At 52.2% G+C, this 15,305-nt stretch overlaps 1 long non-coding RNA gene across 1 annotated transcript in view; it reads left to right on the forward strand.

Moving 5' to 3' along the window:
• The window catches only part of LOC147573267 (uncharacterized), a 39,793-nt gene extending 25,621 nt beyond the window's left edge, over positions 1 to 14,172 (forward strand). Inside the window, exons 2-6 of the long non-coding RNA XR_015245121.1 lie at positions 10,569 to 10,834; positions 11,340 to 11,363; positions 12,363 to 12,386; positions 12,806 to 12,829; positions 14,011 to 14,172. This is a non-coding gene — a long non-coding RNA (uncharacterized LOC147573267). The remainder of the gene's footprint in view (positions 1 to 10,568; positions 10,835 to 11,339; positions 11,364 to 12,362; positions 12,387 to 12,805; positions 12,830 to 14,010) is intronic.
• The last annotated feature ends 1,133 nt before the right edge of the window (positions 14,173 to 15,305 follow it).

A 15,305-nucleotide genomic window follows, 5' to 3' on the forward strand; every position in this document is an offset into this window, starting at 1 on the left:
GGTACAGGGAGCGGCTTCATGCACAGGGCGTGACTTAAGGCATGGGGGTGGGGGGAGCCTGTGCTCTACAGGCACGGGGCGCCCTCTGGCGAGGGGTGCGCTGTCAGGCATGGTATGTGCCTTCAGGGAGTGCCTGTGCCCTTCATTCAAGGGGAGCGCCTTCAGACATGGAACATGCCTTCAGGCACAGGGTGTGCCTTCAGGCACTGGGCGAGGCATTATGCATGGGGCGCTGCTTCAGTCAAGAGGCTTGCTTTCAGGCAGTGGTCTTGCCTAGGGCATGTGGAGCTCTATCAGGCATGGGTCGTAGTTCAGGAACAGGAGTGGCCTCAGGCACAGGGAGCATCTTTAGGCAAGGGGTGCACCTTCAGCCATGCGGCTTGTCTTCAGGCACTGGGAGCGCCTTCAGGCACAGGGAGCATCTTCATGCAAGGGGCGCGCCTTCAGGCAAGGGGAGCATCTGTGCTCTTTAGGCATGGGGCGCGGAGTCAGGCATAGGGAGTGGCTTCAGGCATGATGTATGGCTTCAGGCATGGGACGTGGCTTCAGGCAAGAGGAGGTCCTGTGCCATTCAGGCAAGGGGAACGCCTGTGCCTTTCAGGCAGGGAATGCCCTATCCTGCACAGAGAGCTCAGTCAGACTCAGGGCATTCCTTCAGGCATGGGGTATGCCTTTAGAGAGTGCTGGTGTTATTCAGGCAAGGGGAGTGCCTTCAGGCATTGGAGGCTCTGTCCTGTGAGCTCAGAGCCTGGGGTTTCTGTGCTGGGAGTACAGAGCCTGGAAGGGTTTCTTGGGATTCTATGTCTCCCTCTCTGTCCTTCCCCAGGAGGCTCTGTGGTGAGAGCACAGAGCCTGGAGCCTGCTTGGGATTCTGTGTCTCCCTCTCACTCTGTACTTCCCCTGGAGTGTCTTCAGGCACTGGGAGTGCCAATTTCAGGTACTGGGAGTGACGACTGCAGTCACTGGGAGTAACTGCAGACCCTGAGAGTGACTTTGGATTCAGTCTCTGGGAGTGACTATGACATCAGTCACGGGGAATGACTTTGACTTCAGTCACTGGGAGTGACATCAGGAGTGACTTCGGGAGTGACTTCAGTCACTGGGAGTGACTTCAAGAGGGACTTCTCTCACTGGGAGTGACTTCGGGCGTGACTTCTCTCACTGAGAGTGATATCTGGAGTGACTTCCGTCACTGACAATCACTTCGGGAGTGACTTTCATCACTGGGAGTGACTTCGGGAGAGACTTCCGTCACTGGGAGTGACTTTGGGATGACTTCCTTCACTGGGAGTGACTTTGTCTTCAGTCACTGGGAGTGGCTTTGACTTCATTCCCTGGGATTGACTTTGGGAGTGACTTCATTCACTGGGCATGACTTCAGACATTGGAAGTGACTGACTTCAGTCACTGGGTATGCCCTCAGGCACTGGGCATGCCTAACCCTTCAGGCAAGGGGCGAGCCATCAGGCATGGGGCGAGCCTTCAGGCAGGGGGAGCCTTCAAGCAAGGGGCGAGCCTTTAGGCAAGGGGCGAGCCTGCAGGCATTGGACCTGCCTACAGGCATGGGACATGGCTTCATGCTCGGGGCATGGTTTAGGCAAGGGGCTTGCCTTCAGGTAAGGGGCTTGTCTTTAGGCAGGGGGCATGCCTTCAGGCAAAGGGAGCGGCTTCAGGCAAGGGGCTTGCCTTCAGGCACGGAGCTTGTCTTCAGGCACGGGGAGAGCCTTCAGGTATGGGGAGCGGCTTCAGGCATGGGGCGTGCCTTCAGGTACTCGGAGCATCTGTGCCCTTCAGGACACTTTCCATGGAAAGTAACGCTGTACCACTTCTGGCCCCATGTGTGTGTGGTCATATCAGATTTAGGAATTTTGTCCTCATCGAGAGAGAGAGAGAGAGAGAGAGAGAGAGAGAGAGTGTCTTAGCTAGTGTTTGGGTTTGGGCCAGGGACTTAAATAGGGCTGAATGGACAGGAGACCTGTGATCACCCTGGAAGGCTGAAGTGAGGGCCCATGCACTAATGCGTGTAAGGTTTAGGATTATGGGAAGAGTTGGTGTGAACTTTAGGCTGAGGGGTATGGTGCGGGTCAAGGTTACTGTTAGGTTTAGGTCCCAGGAGGTTCTAGGCATTGAACCCCTAGCAGTGCAGTGGTCTCCACATAGGGTTGAATGGAGACTGCATGAAAGCCTCTAGTTCAGGCTTCATCTTTCCATCCCAGAGCCAGCCTCCCATGTGTGCCACTCTTCAGTTGGGCCTCAGCACCCTCCTTGTGCAACTCCACGCCGGCAGTGGAATCGACATGATGATGTTCCAATTCCATACCGAATAATACTACAGGGGTCTGGGCCCTATGGGCGTGGTCTTCTCAGAATTCGGAACTCGATCCCCATTGGGAGAGAGCCATCACTAGGGTTAGGGTATGTTCCAGCGACATAAGCATGGCTGAAGTGACACCAGTCCCTTGAGCTACATGGAGGGCTGAATAGGGTGCATGCACAGGTGCAGGTCAGATGTAGGGTTACAGTTAGAGTTGGTGAAGTTGATGTGTATAGTTATGTTCATTGTTATAGTTCTGTTCATAGTTATGTTCATGGTGAGGTTGGTGTGTATAGTTATGTTCATTATTGGGTTTGGGGTTAAGTCCTAGGTGGCTCCAAGCGATAAATCAACAGCAATGCAGTGAGCTTCCCGGAGGGCTCAGTAGAGGGCATATTGCAGGTTGTCCATCATGCTTAGTCTTTGTTTGCCAGGGCAAGCCTCCATCATGGGCCATTCTTTGATTGAGCCTCAGCAACCACTTCTGCAGCAACATCTGGGCTTTGGATATTACATGGTGATATTCCACATTCCACGCCGAGTAATACTCCTCCTCCTTTGTACTCCATATTTGTGGCATCCTCAGACTAAAGAATTGGGTGACCATCAGGAGAGAGCCTTAGTTTGAGTTAGGATTTGCTTCAGGGCCATCAGCAGTGCTGAAGCAACACTACTCACATTATCTACATGGGGTGTTGGACGAGGGACCATGCGCACGTGAAGGTCTGGTGTAGGATTAGTGTTAGAGTTGGAGTGAGGTTTAGGTTGAGGAGTACTGCAAGGGTCATGGTTAGGGTTAGGGTCCAGGAGGCCCTAGGTGCTGAAACCCAAGCAGTGCAGTGACCTCCCTGGAGGGCTGAGGGAGGTCGCATTGGAGGGTGCCGGCCAGGCTTAGTCTTTAGGGGCTAGGGCCAGCCTCGGATATGGACCACACTTTGGTTGGGCCTCAGCAACCCCCTTGTGCAGCTCCCTCTGGGCTTTGGAAATTACCTGGTCATGTTCCACGTTCCATGCCGAGGAATCTGGCTCTTCTTCTGAACCCCACGTGTGTGGTTTGCACAGAAGTAAGTATTGGGTCACCATGGGGAGACAGCCTAAAATGGAGTTCGGGTTCGGTCCAGGGATGTAAGCAAGGCCAAAGTGACAGCAGTCCCGTGATCTCCCTGGAGGGCTGAAGTGAGGGTCCCTGCGAGGGTGCGGGTCGGTTGTAGGTTATGTTTAGAATAGGGGTGATGTTTAGGTTGAGGGGTACTTTGAAGGTCATGGTTATTGTTAGGTCTCTCGAGGCTCTAGGCGCAACAACCCCAGGAAGGATGTGGTCTCCCAGAAGGGCTGAGTGTATCTCACATGGGATTGTGCTGATCAGGCTTTGTCTTTGAGTGCCCGATCAAGCCTCTCGTATGAGTCACTCTTCAGTTGTGCCTCAGGAACCCCCTTGTGCAGCTCCTTGTGGGTAATGGAAATGACACGATTTGCTACAAGATCCATGCCGAGGAATCCTGCAAAGCTTTTGGCCCCATGTGTGTGGTCTCTCAGAGTTAGGCATTGGATCCCCATCGGGATTCAGCCACAACTAGGGTTAGGGTTCGGTCCAGGGAGGTAAGCAAGGCCAAAGCAACAGCAATCCCATTACCTACATGGAGGTTTGAATGAGGGCCCATGCGCAGGTGAGGGTCAGGTGTAGGGTGTCAGGTGAAGCCTTAGAGTTGGGGTGAGGTTGAGGTTGAGGAGTATGTTGATGGTCACGTTTACAGTTGGGTTAGGTTCCAGGAGGTACGAGGTGCTGTACCCCAAGCAGTCCAGTGGTCTCACTGGAGGAATCAGTGGAGGGCAAATGGTAGGTTGCCACTCAGGCTTAGTCTTTGGGTGCCGAAGCCAGCATCAGTTGTGGGGCAATCTTCGGATGGGCCTCAGCAAACCCTTTTTGCAGCTTCCCCTGGGCTTTGGAAATTACCTGTCGATGTTCCACGTTCCATGCGAGTAACGCTGCAGCGCTTCTGGGCCCCATATGCATGGTGACTGAGACTTAGGAATTTGTTCCTCAATGGGAGATAGCCATTACTAGGCTTAGGTACCAGCCCAGGGATGTAGATAGGTCCAAATCCACATGAGTCCGTGATCATTCTGGAGGACTCCATAGGGCCCATGTTTGGGTGTGGGTCATGTGTAGGGTTAGCGTTAGAGTTGGTGTGAAGTTTAGGTTGAGGTGTATGGTGAGGGTCAAGTTTAGTGTTAGGGTTAGATTCCAGGAGGTTCCAGGCAGAACGCCTAGCAGTGCAGTGGTCTCCACAGAGGGCTGAGTGGAAGCTGCATGGAAGTCTACAGTTCAGACTAAGTCTTTGCATGCCAGGGCAGCATCCTATGTGTGACACTCTTCAGTTGGGCCTCAGCAACCTCCTTGTGCAGCTCCGTCCCAGCAGTGCAAATGAAATGATGATGTTCCAATTCCATCTGAAGAATACTTCAGGGGTTTGGACCCTATGTGCATGGTGTTCTCAGAGTTAGGAACTAGATCCCCTTTGGGGGAGAGCCATAGCTAGGGTCAGGATTCGGTCCAGGGACATAAGCAGGGCCGAAGCAACACCAGTCCCATTATCTACATGGAGGGCTGAATTGGCACCCATGCAGGGGTGCAGGTCAGGTGTAGCGTTACCTTTAGAGTTGGGGTGAGGTTGAGGATGATGTGTATGGTTCTGGTCAATATAATGGTTAGGTTTTGTCCCAGGTCCTCCAGAAGCTGAAGCACCAGCAGTGCAGGTCTTCCTGGAGGGTTCAGTGGTGAGCACATGGGAGGGTGTAGGTCATGCTTAGTCTTTGAGAGCCAGAGTGAGCCTCCCTTGTGGGCCACACTTTGGTTGAGCCTCAGGAACCGCTTCTGAAGAAACATCTGGGCTTTGGATATTACATGGTGATATTCCACGTTCCATGCCGAGGAATCTGCCTCTTCTTCTGGAAGGGAGGTATCCTCAGACTTAAGAATCGGGTCACCATCTGGAGAGAGCTTTAGATAGAGTTGGATTTCAGACCAGGGCCATAAGGAGGGCCAAACCTACCCCATTCCACTTACCTCCATGGGGTGATGAATGATAGCCAGTGTGCAGGTGAGGGTCAGTTGTAGGGTTAACGTTAGTGTAGGAATGAGTTTGAGGTTCAGGGCATGGTGAGGGTCACGGTTAGTGTTAGGGTTAGGGCCCAAGAAATTCCAGGCAGTGAACCCCTAGCATCACAGTGGTCTCCACGGAAGGCTGAGTGGTGGCTGCATGGGAGCCTTCAGTTCAGACTTATTCTTTGTGTTTCAAGGCCAGCCTCCCGTGTGTGCCACTATTCATTGGGTCTCAGTAGCCTCCTAGGGCAGCTCCATCCCAGCAATGGAAACGAAATGATGATGCTCCAATTCCATACCGAGTAATACTGTAGGGGTTTTGACCTATATGCGTGGTGTTTCAGAATTAGGACCTGGATACCCATGGGGAGAGAACCACGGATAGGGTGAGGTTCTGTCCAGGGACATAAGCAGGGCTGAAGAGACACTGGTCCCGTTATCTCCATGAGAGCCTGTATGAGGGCCAATGCACGGGTGAGGGTCAGGTGTAGGGTTAGCATTAGCGTTGGGGTGAGGTATAGGTTGGGGAGTATGGGGAAGGTCACGGTTGGGGTTAGGGCTAGGTTCCAGGAGGCCCAAGGTGCTGAATCCAAGGCAGTGCAGTTGTTTCCCTGGGGGACCAAGAGGAGGGCGCATGGGAGGGTGCCGGTCATGTTTATTCTTTGGGTGCCAAGGCCAGCCTCTTGTGTGGGCCACTCTTCGGTTGGTCCTCAGCAACCCCCTTGTGCAGGTCCCTCTGGGCTTAGAAGATGGTATGGTGATGTTCCCCGTTCCATGCCAAGTAAGCCTGCACCACATCTGGGCCCCATGTACGTGGTTTTCTCCAAGTTAGGAATTGGGTCCCCATTGGGAATGAGCCATAGCTAGGGCAAGGGTTTGATCCAGGGACGGGACGTAAGCAAGGCTGAAGAAACAACAATCCCTTTACCTCCATGGAGGGCTGAATGAGGGCTCATGCATGGATGCGGGTCACGTGTAGGGTTAGCGTTAGACATAGGGTGAGGTTCCGATTGAGGAGTATGGAGTGGGTCATGATTAGGATGAGGGATAGCTCCAAGGAGTCCCCAGGTGATGAACCCCATGCAGTGCAGTGGTCTCCTGGGAGGGCTCAGTGGAGGGCACATGGGAGGGTGATGGTCAGGTTTAGTCTTTGGTTACCAGTGCCAGCCTTGCATGTGGGCCACTTTTGGGCCTCAGCAAGCACTTTGGTACCTCCCTCTGCTATTTGGACATGACATGGTGGTGGTCCACACTCCATGTGGAGTAATCCTGCACCGCTTCTGGGCCACAGGTGCGTGATATTCTCTGCATTAGGAATTGGATCCCCATCGGGATAGAGACATAGGTAGGATTACAATTAGATCCAGGGACATAAGCAAGGCCGAAGCAACAACAGTCCATTTATCTCCATTGAGTATGAATGAGGGCCATGCGCGGTAGCAGGTCAGGTGTAGGGTTAATGTTAGAATTGGGGTGAGGTTTCGGTTGAGGAATACGGCGAGGGTCATGGTGAGGGTTAGGGGTAGGTTCCAGGAGGCGCTTAAGTGCAGAATCCTAAGTAGTGCAGTGTTCTCCTAGAGGGTTGAGTGGAGGGCGCAAAGGATGGTGCCATTCCTTCTTAGTCTTAGGGTGTCAAGGCCCTCCTTGGGTGTAGGACACTCCTTAGTTGGGCCTCAGCAGCTCCCTTGTGCAGCTCCCTCTGAGCTTTGGAAATGACATGGTGATGTTCCAGGTTCCAAGCCGAGTGATTTACACCATGAGTGTGCTGTTGTCAGTCATTGGAATTGGGTTGCCATGAGGAAGGAGACTTAGGTAGGGTTAGGGTTCAGTGCAGGGACATCACCAGAGCAGAGTGACTCCAGTCTTGTGAATTTCATGGAGGGCTGAAGTGAGAAACCTTGCGAGGGTATGGGTCTGGTATAGAGTTAGTGTGAGAGATAGGTTTAGGTTTAGGTTGAGTGCTAGGGTCAGGGTTCTGGTTAGGGTTGGGGTTAGGTCCCAGGAGGCTCCAGATGCTGAACCCACAGCAGTGCAGTGGTCTCCCCGAAGTGCTGACTGGAGTACACAATGGATGCTGCGGGTCAGGGTTAGTCTTTCGGTTGCCAGGCCAGACAACTCTTTCTGGCACTCTTCGGGTAAGCCTCAGGAATGCTCTCGGGCACAACGGAGGCTGCCGGTCAAGATTAGTCTTTGGGTTCCAAGGCTGGACAAGTGTATTGGACACTCTTTGGGGGAGACCTCAGGAATCCTCTTATGCAGCAGCAGCCGGGCTTTGGAAATGATATGGTGATGTTCCATGTTCCACGCCGAGTGACCCTGCACTGCTTCTTGACCCCATGTGCATTCTGTTGTCAGACATTGTAATTGGGTACCCATGGGGAGTGAGTTTTAGCTAGGATTAGGGTTCAGTGCAGGGATGTGGCCAGGGCCAAAGGATTCCAGTCTCGTGATCTCCCTCGAGGGCTGAAGTGAGGGCACATGCGCTGGTGTGGGTCTGGTGTAGAGGTATTGTGAGATATATGGTCAGGTGAGATTGAGGGTTATGCTCAGGGTTATGGTTATGGTTAGGGTAGGTCAAAGAAGGATCCAGGCGCTGTACCCACAGCAGTGCAATTGTCTCCCCGAAGGGCTGAGTCAGTGCACAATGGAGGCTGCTCATCAGAATTAGTCTTTGGGTTCCAAGGACAGACAACTCTATAAGGTCTGGTGTAGATAGGTGGGTCTAGTGTGATAGAAACTGTTAGATTTAGGTTGAGGGTTATTGTTAGGGTTACGGTTAGGTTTAGAGTTAGGTCCCAGGAGTCTCCAGGCGCTGAACCCACAGCAGTGCAGTCGTCTCCCGGAAGGGTTGAGCGGAGTGCACAACGGAGGCTGCCAGTCAGGAATAGTCTTTGGTTTCCAAGGCCAGACGATTGTATCGGGCACTCTTCAGTTACGCCTGTTGAATCCTCGAGTGCAGTGGCAGCCAGGGTTTTGAAATGACATGATGATGTTCCACATTCCACTCCAAGTATTCCTGCACCGCTTCTCGATTCCATGTGCGTGCTGATGTCAGACTGTGAATTGGGTCCCCATGGGGAAGGAGCCTTAGCCAGGGTTAGGGTTCGGTGCAGGGAAGTCACCAGGGCCGAAGCAACTCCAGTCTAGTGGTATCCCTCAAGGGCTGACCTGAGATCCCATGCGAGGGTGTGGCTCAAGTGTAGGGTTAGGATTAGAATTAGGGTTACGATTAGGTTGAGGGTTATGGTTAGGGGTACGGTTAGGGTTTTCTTCGTTCCCAAGGCTCCATTCACTGAACCCACAGCAGTGCAGTTGCCTCCACAAATGACTGAGTGGTGTGCACAACCAAGGCGGCGGGTCAGGATTAATCTTTGGGTTCTAAGGACAGACAACTGTATCTGGTCTGGTGTAGATAGATGTGTCTAGTGTGAGTGATAGGGTTAGGTTAGGTGAGGGTTAGCATACGGTCCTGGTTAGCATTAGGGTTAGGTCCCAGGAGGGTCCAGGCACTGAAACCACAGCAGAGCAGTTGTCTCCCCAAAGGTCAGAAGGGAGTACACAAAGGAGGGTGCTGGTCAGGATTAGTCTTTTGGTTCCAAGGCCGGACAACTGTATGGGCCACCCATTGGTTAGGCCTCAGGAATCCTCTTGTGCAGCTGCAGCCGCGCTTTGGAAATACACTGTGATGTCCACATTCCATGCTGAGTGTTCATGAACCATTTCTGGTCCCGGTGTGTGTGCTATTGTCAGTTTTTCAATATGGATCCCTATGTGAGAAGGCCATAAGTTTATAGTTTTAGATTTAGCGGGTAGAGTTAGACAGTTAGGATGAGGGTTTTAGGGTTAGAGTTAGAAGCTTAGGGTTAGAGGGTTAGGGTAAGGTTAGGGTTCGTTCGGGTTATATTTACGTTTACGGATAGTTAGAGGTAGGGCTAGGGTTAGGGGAAGGGTGGGGGCAGGATTTAGCATTAGGGTTATGGTTAGGGTTAGGTGTTAGGTTTAGGTGGTGGGATTTTGTTTAGTGATAGGGTTAGGAGTTCGGCAAGGAGTAGGTCATGCTTGCACCCGCACTTTGAGCGGGAAGGTGTTCATGCGTGGACAACGCCCTCCTTGTTTGATGGATTGTGTTCTTGCTATCTCCCCAGTCTCTCTCCACTGCAGGTTTTTCTTGCATCGCCCATTCCAGCTTTGCTCTGGAGTTTTTCACACCATCACCCCACACTCTCTCGGTATGTTTGGATTTCACATACCACCCAATCCTTTTTGGTGCATGGGGTGTGTTCACACATGCGACCCTCCACACCCACTGCGTGCGATGGTGTCACTCATGAGCCTCACCGCTCCTTATATTTGGATCACTAATGCCAGTATTAAATCTGATACTGATGCCAGTATTAAATCATGGATATCTTTTTCACTTTCAGAACTGAAAAAGTGGGCGTTTCTTAAGGTAAGGTTTATGTTTAGGATTAATGTTAGGTGTCAGTTAAGGTTTAGCGCATGGTGCAATCCCCCTTGGTGTGGGATGGCTTCACGAATGTGTCCCATTCTGCCTCCCTTTATCCGCGACATGGCAGTGATAGTCCTTTTAATTCAGATTTTTTCCTTGGCACCTGGATGTCTCTGGGTTCAGCGTCCCACTTCGTCTTGGGTCATGGTCTCTCGGTTTCTGGTTTTGAGACCTGGGTAGCTTCTGTGCTGATGGCTCTGAATCTGGAGCCTGCTTCAGATACTATCTCTCTCTCTCTCTCTGCCTATGCCCCACTTGTGTTCTTTGTGTCTTTCAAAAATTAATGTACCTAAAATCATTTTCAATCCGATATTTCCTGGATGGCTCTTTTCACTTTCATTGCTGAAGAAGCAGGCGTCTGTCTCGTTCATTGTTCTGTTGTTATCTTTGGCATAGCTGACAACGTATACGATATTTCCCCAGCCAGCATCGGGGATGCGCAGCATTTCTTCTACCAGCCGGACGCCTCTCATCCACTGTGACACTGCATTCCTCTAGAGCATCCCACATGCTCTAGGAAATTGGACTGTAACTGTGGATGGTAGCAGTGTCCCATAGTCTTCTGATGGTATTTCAGGAGGTTCTTCATTCGCATCTTTGGTTACCTGAGTGTCTTCTGACATCTCTCATGTTTCCACTAGGCCGCTGCTATGATGCCCAGCAGGGAACCCGAAGCCCACAGGGATTCAGGAGCAGACCAACTACCGCTTGGCTCCCACAAATGGTCGCCTTGGAACTCTTTATGGAAGAGGAGAAAACACCCACCACCACCATTTCATAACCCTGCACCGAATGTGGAGACAATAATCACCCACCCCCAAAAGGAAACTCCAGCAGGGTACATGTATCAAACCTAAGGTGTTGTTCATGTATTTTGGATCAATAAGTGAGGTTGTACTTTTGACTGGTAAGTGTACATCTAAATCCCTCAGAGGGGATATTATTCCCTGAGGTGACCCCAACCTAAATTGTTGGCCCATGGGGAGATGTGTTGTCCCTATTGACTGTATTGATGTTGTCTCTGTAGGCCAGTGAATTAAAGCTCCATAGGGTCTTGTCCTGTTCTTGCCTCTTCACGGGAAGGTCCATTTCACCAATTGAAAGAGACACCAAGGGAGTAGTGTTGCCACTATTAAATCTGACGTTTCATGAATGAGTCTTTTCACTTTCATGGCTGAAGAAGCAGCATCTCTTATGATGAGGGTTAGGGTTTGGATTACCCTGAGGATTAGGGTAAGGGTTAGGTCATGCTTGCACCTCCCGTTTTGGCAAGGGAGGAACGTCACACCTGACCCCCGCCACCCTCCTTGCGGAAGGGTGTTCAGGCATGCAGCCTGCCTCCTCTCCACAAGGGAGTAGTGATGCCACTACTTAATGTGTTGTTTTATGAATGGCTCTTTTCACTTTCACAGCTGAAGAAGCAGGCATTTCTTAAGGTAAGTGTTATGGTTAGGATTGCCGTTCATGGTTAGGGTAAGGGATAGGCCATGCCTGCACCCTCCCTTGGAGTGGGAGGGCGTTCACACATGAGCCACTCCCCCCCCTCATCTCAGGAGTGTGTTCACCAGTAGGCACCAGTCCCCTTCAGCGGGGGGGATGTTGATGTATGCGCCTCCACCCATCTCGTGTGCAAGGGTGTTCATGCATGGACACCACAACGCTTGGCGAGGGAGGGCATTTGTCCATGCACCATGCCCTCCTTGGCTCAGGAGGTGTTCACCCATGAGCACAGTGCCCCCTTGGCTTGGGAAGGTGTTCAGGTATGTGCATGAACCTGCCCCCCAGTGTGGGAGGGGGTTCACGCATGTGCCCTCCCCCCTCAGGCTCTGGAGGGGGTCACCTGTGCACAGCACCACTAGTCAGCAAGGGAGTAGTGATGCCACTATTAAATCTGACGTTTCATGGACGGCTGTTTTCACTTTCACAGCTGAAGAAGCATGCATCTCTTAAGGTCAGGGGTAGGGTTAGCATTACAGTTAGGGGTTAAGATAAGGGCTAGGTCATGCTTGCTCTCCCCCCTCAGCATGGGAAGACTTCACACATCACCCTACTATCCTGAGCAAGGGAGAGTGTTCACCCTTTCACCCTAACCCCTGAGAGTGGTAAAATATTGAAGCACGTGCTCCACTCCACTTCCGCTGGGGAGGACTTTCACACATGCGTAGATCCCCCCTTCGGGACAGATTGTTCACATATGTGCATGACCACCTGTCGGGTCGGGAGGGTGTTCACTCATGGGCACACCCCACCTCTGCATGGGAGATGGTTCATGCATGTGTCTTGCTCACCTCAGCAGGGAGGGCTTTTACGCATGTGCACAGCCCCACCTTGGTGTAGGAGGAGGTCACCCATGCAAAGCGCTACCCTTCAATGAGGGAATAGTTATGCCATTATTAAATGTGACGTTTCATGAATGGTTCTTTTCAATTTCACAGCTGAAGTAGCAGACAACTCTTAAGGTAAGGGTCTGGGTTAGCTTTACCATTAATGGTTAGGGTAAGGGTTAGGTCATGCTTCCACACCCACCCCCTCATCTCTAGAGTGTATTCACACAATAGCACCGCCCCTCAGTGTGGGAGAATATTCATGCATGTGTCCCTCCCCCTTCAGCATGGGAGGGTGTTCACACATGTGCCCCATCCTCTTCAGCTTGGAAGTGCATTCACGCATTCTCACATTTGCACCACCCGTCCCAAGGTGAGGAAGGGTGTTGACACATGTGCCCTGTCTTCCTCAGCATGGGAGGTGGTTCACACATGCTCCTCATCCCCTCAGTGATGGAGGGTGTCACCCATGAACAGTGCCACCCCTCGGAAAGGGAGTACTGTTGCCATTTTTAAATGTCACCTTTGATCAATGATTCTTTTCACTTTCACAGCTGAAGAAGCATGCATCACTTAAGGTAAGGGTTAGGGTTAGCATTACATTTAGGCTTTAGGGTAAGGGTTAGGTCATGCTTGCTCCCCATCTCTGCACGAGAGGTGTTTCACTAAAACTCCCTGCCCCCCCCCCCCGGCACAGATGGGCACAGCCCTCCCTCCGTGTAGAAGGGTGTTCTCACGCACAACCCTCCTTGGCGACGGAGGGCGTTTGTGCACGCACACTGCCCCATTAGTGCGGGAGTTTGTTCTCATGTGTGTAAGGCCCCCGTCCTGGTGGAAGGGCGTTCACCCATGTGCACCATCCCCCCACTTTGGCATGGGAAGGTGTTGACCTATGTGACGTGACACGTCGGCATGGGGGAATATTCACGCATCTGCCCCGCCCCCTCTGCCCGGGAGTGTGTTCATGCATGCGCACAGCCACCAGTCAGTGAGGGACGGTATTCATGCATGCGCACAACAACCCCTCCATGAAGGAGGGCATTCACATATGTGCCATGCATCCCTCAGCAAGGGAATGGTTCAAGCATGTGCCCCATACCCATTTTGGCACGGGAGGGTGTTGACCTATGCACCTTACCCCCTCAGCGCTGGAGGGTGTTCATAGATGTGCACAGCCCCCATTGTGGCGGAAGTGTGTTCACACTTCTGAACAACCCCGGCTAGGGGAGGGATGCCATTCGCACGTTGGCCCCGTCCCATACCACTGGGTGCTGTTCACACATGTGCACAGCTCTCCCTACTGGCGGAAGAGTGTTCACACATGCACAAAACTCCTACTCCAAGAGGTAGGGCGTTTCCACATGAGCACAATCCCCATCAGTGAGGGAGAGCATGCATGCATGCTCCTTACCCACTACCACAGGAGGCTGTACAGGCATGCGTGCGCACAGCCCCCCTTACTGGTGTATGTTCACGCTTGCACACAGCTCCCCTCAATGAGGAAAGGCATTTGCACATGCGCCCCCTTCCCCTGGGCAAGGAAGGGTGTTCAGGCATGCACAGAACCACCACCTCAGCCAGGGAGGTCGTTGGTGCATGCGCCCTGCCCCACTTAGCACAGAAGGTGGTTCAGGCTTCCGCCTGGCCCCCTGTCAGCATGTGAGTCGGTCACCCATGCACAGCACCACCCCTCAGGGAGGAAGTACTGATGTCACTATTGAATGTGATGTTTCATGAATGGTTCTTTTCACTTTCACAGCTGAAGAAACACAGCTGAAGAAACGCGGCCAGAGAGGGCGTTGACGTATGCTCCCCACTCCCCTCGCCAGGATGGTGTTCACGCATGTGCAGAGCCCCCCCCTCCTTGCCAAAGGGGGTTCAGGCATGCCCACAACCCCCGCTCTGTGAGGCAGACCATTTGTACAGGCACACAACCCTCCCTCAGCAAGGGACAGTGTTCATGCTTGGCCCCAGTCACCTCGGTGGGAAGGGTGTTCACACATGCACATAAAGCCCCTCAGCATTGGAGGGTGTTCAAACATGTGCCCCACCCCACTTGACGCCAGAGGTGGTTCAGGATTCTGCCTTGCCCCTGGTTGGTGTGTGAGATGGTCAACCATGCACAGTGCCACCTTTTAGGGAGAGAGTAGTGATGTCACTATTAAATGTAATATTTCATGAATGGTTCTTTCACTTTCACAGATGAAGAAACACATCTCTTAAGGTAAGTGTTAGGGTTGGCACTGACATAAGGGGTAGGGTAAGGCTTAGGTAGTACTTCCTCTACCCTGGGTATGAAGGGTTTTCAAGCATTAGCTTTCCCCCCCCTTTGGACAGGAGGGGGTTAACACATGCGCCCTCCCACATCAAGGGAGGGGGTCACCATTGCGCCACTGTCTCTGCGATGGAGGGGTGTCACTCATGTTCTTTCTCACACCTTGGCACAGGAGGGGATCATGCATGTGCCCCTTCTGCACCCCTTCATCGGCGATGAAGCCTTGATGTTCCTTTTAGGCCAGACGTATTTTGCACTGCCCCGGCCGCTCAGTGGATTAAGTGTCCCACTTCAGGTCATAGTCTCACGGTTTGTGGTTTCGAACCCTCGCTTCACCTCTGTGCTGATGACTCTGAACATGGAGCCTGCTTCAAATACTGTGTCTCACTCTCTGTCTGCCCCTTCCCCACGTGTGTTCTGTCTGTCTGTCTGTCTGTCTGTCTGTCTCTCCTTCTCAAAAAACAGTGAAGCTAAAAACATTTTAAAGCAGCTCCATTGGTCTACTTGTCTCTTGCCCTGTTCCTGCCTCTTCACAGGAAGGTCCATTTCACTGATTGGAAGAGACAGTAAAACCCTCGTGTGGCCATTCAAATGAGTCACTATTTAGGAAACAAGTGATTATGCTACTTTTCCCCGGTCAGGATACCATGGCCATTTTATGATTGTCCCTAGGCAGGCGGGGCCTCTAAAACTAGAAATGCTAGAGGTGATTTTACTGGTAAACAGGTGGGGTTTGTGTTCGCTGAGTTCCTTTTACTTCGTTTCATCTTTCCTTGATT

The sequence above is a fragment of the Puma concolor genome, chromosome E2, assembly GCF_028749965.1.
Source record: "Puma concolor isolate L17-30 chromosome E2, mPumCon1.1.hap2, whole genome shotgun sequence".
NCBI lineage: Eukaryota > Metazoa > Chordata > Mammalia > Carnivora > Felidae > Puma > Puma concolor.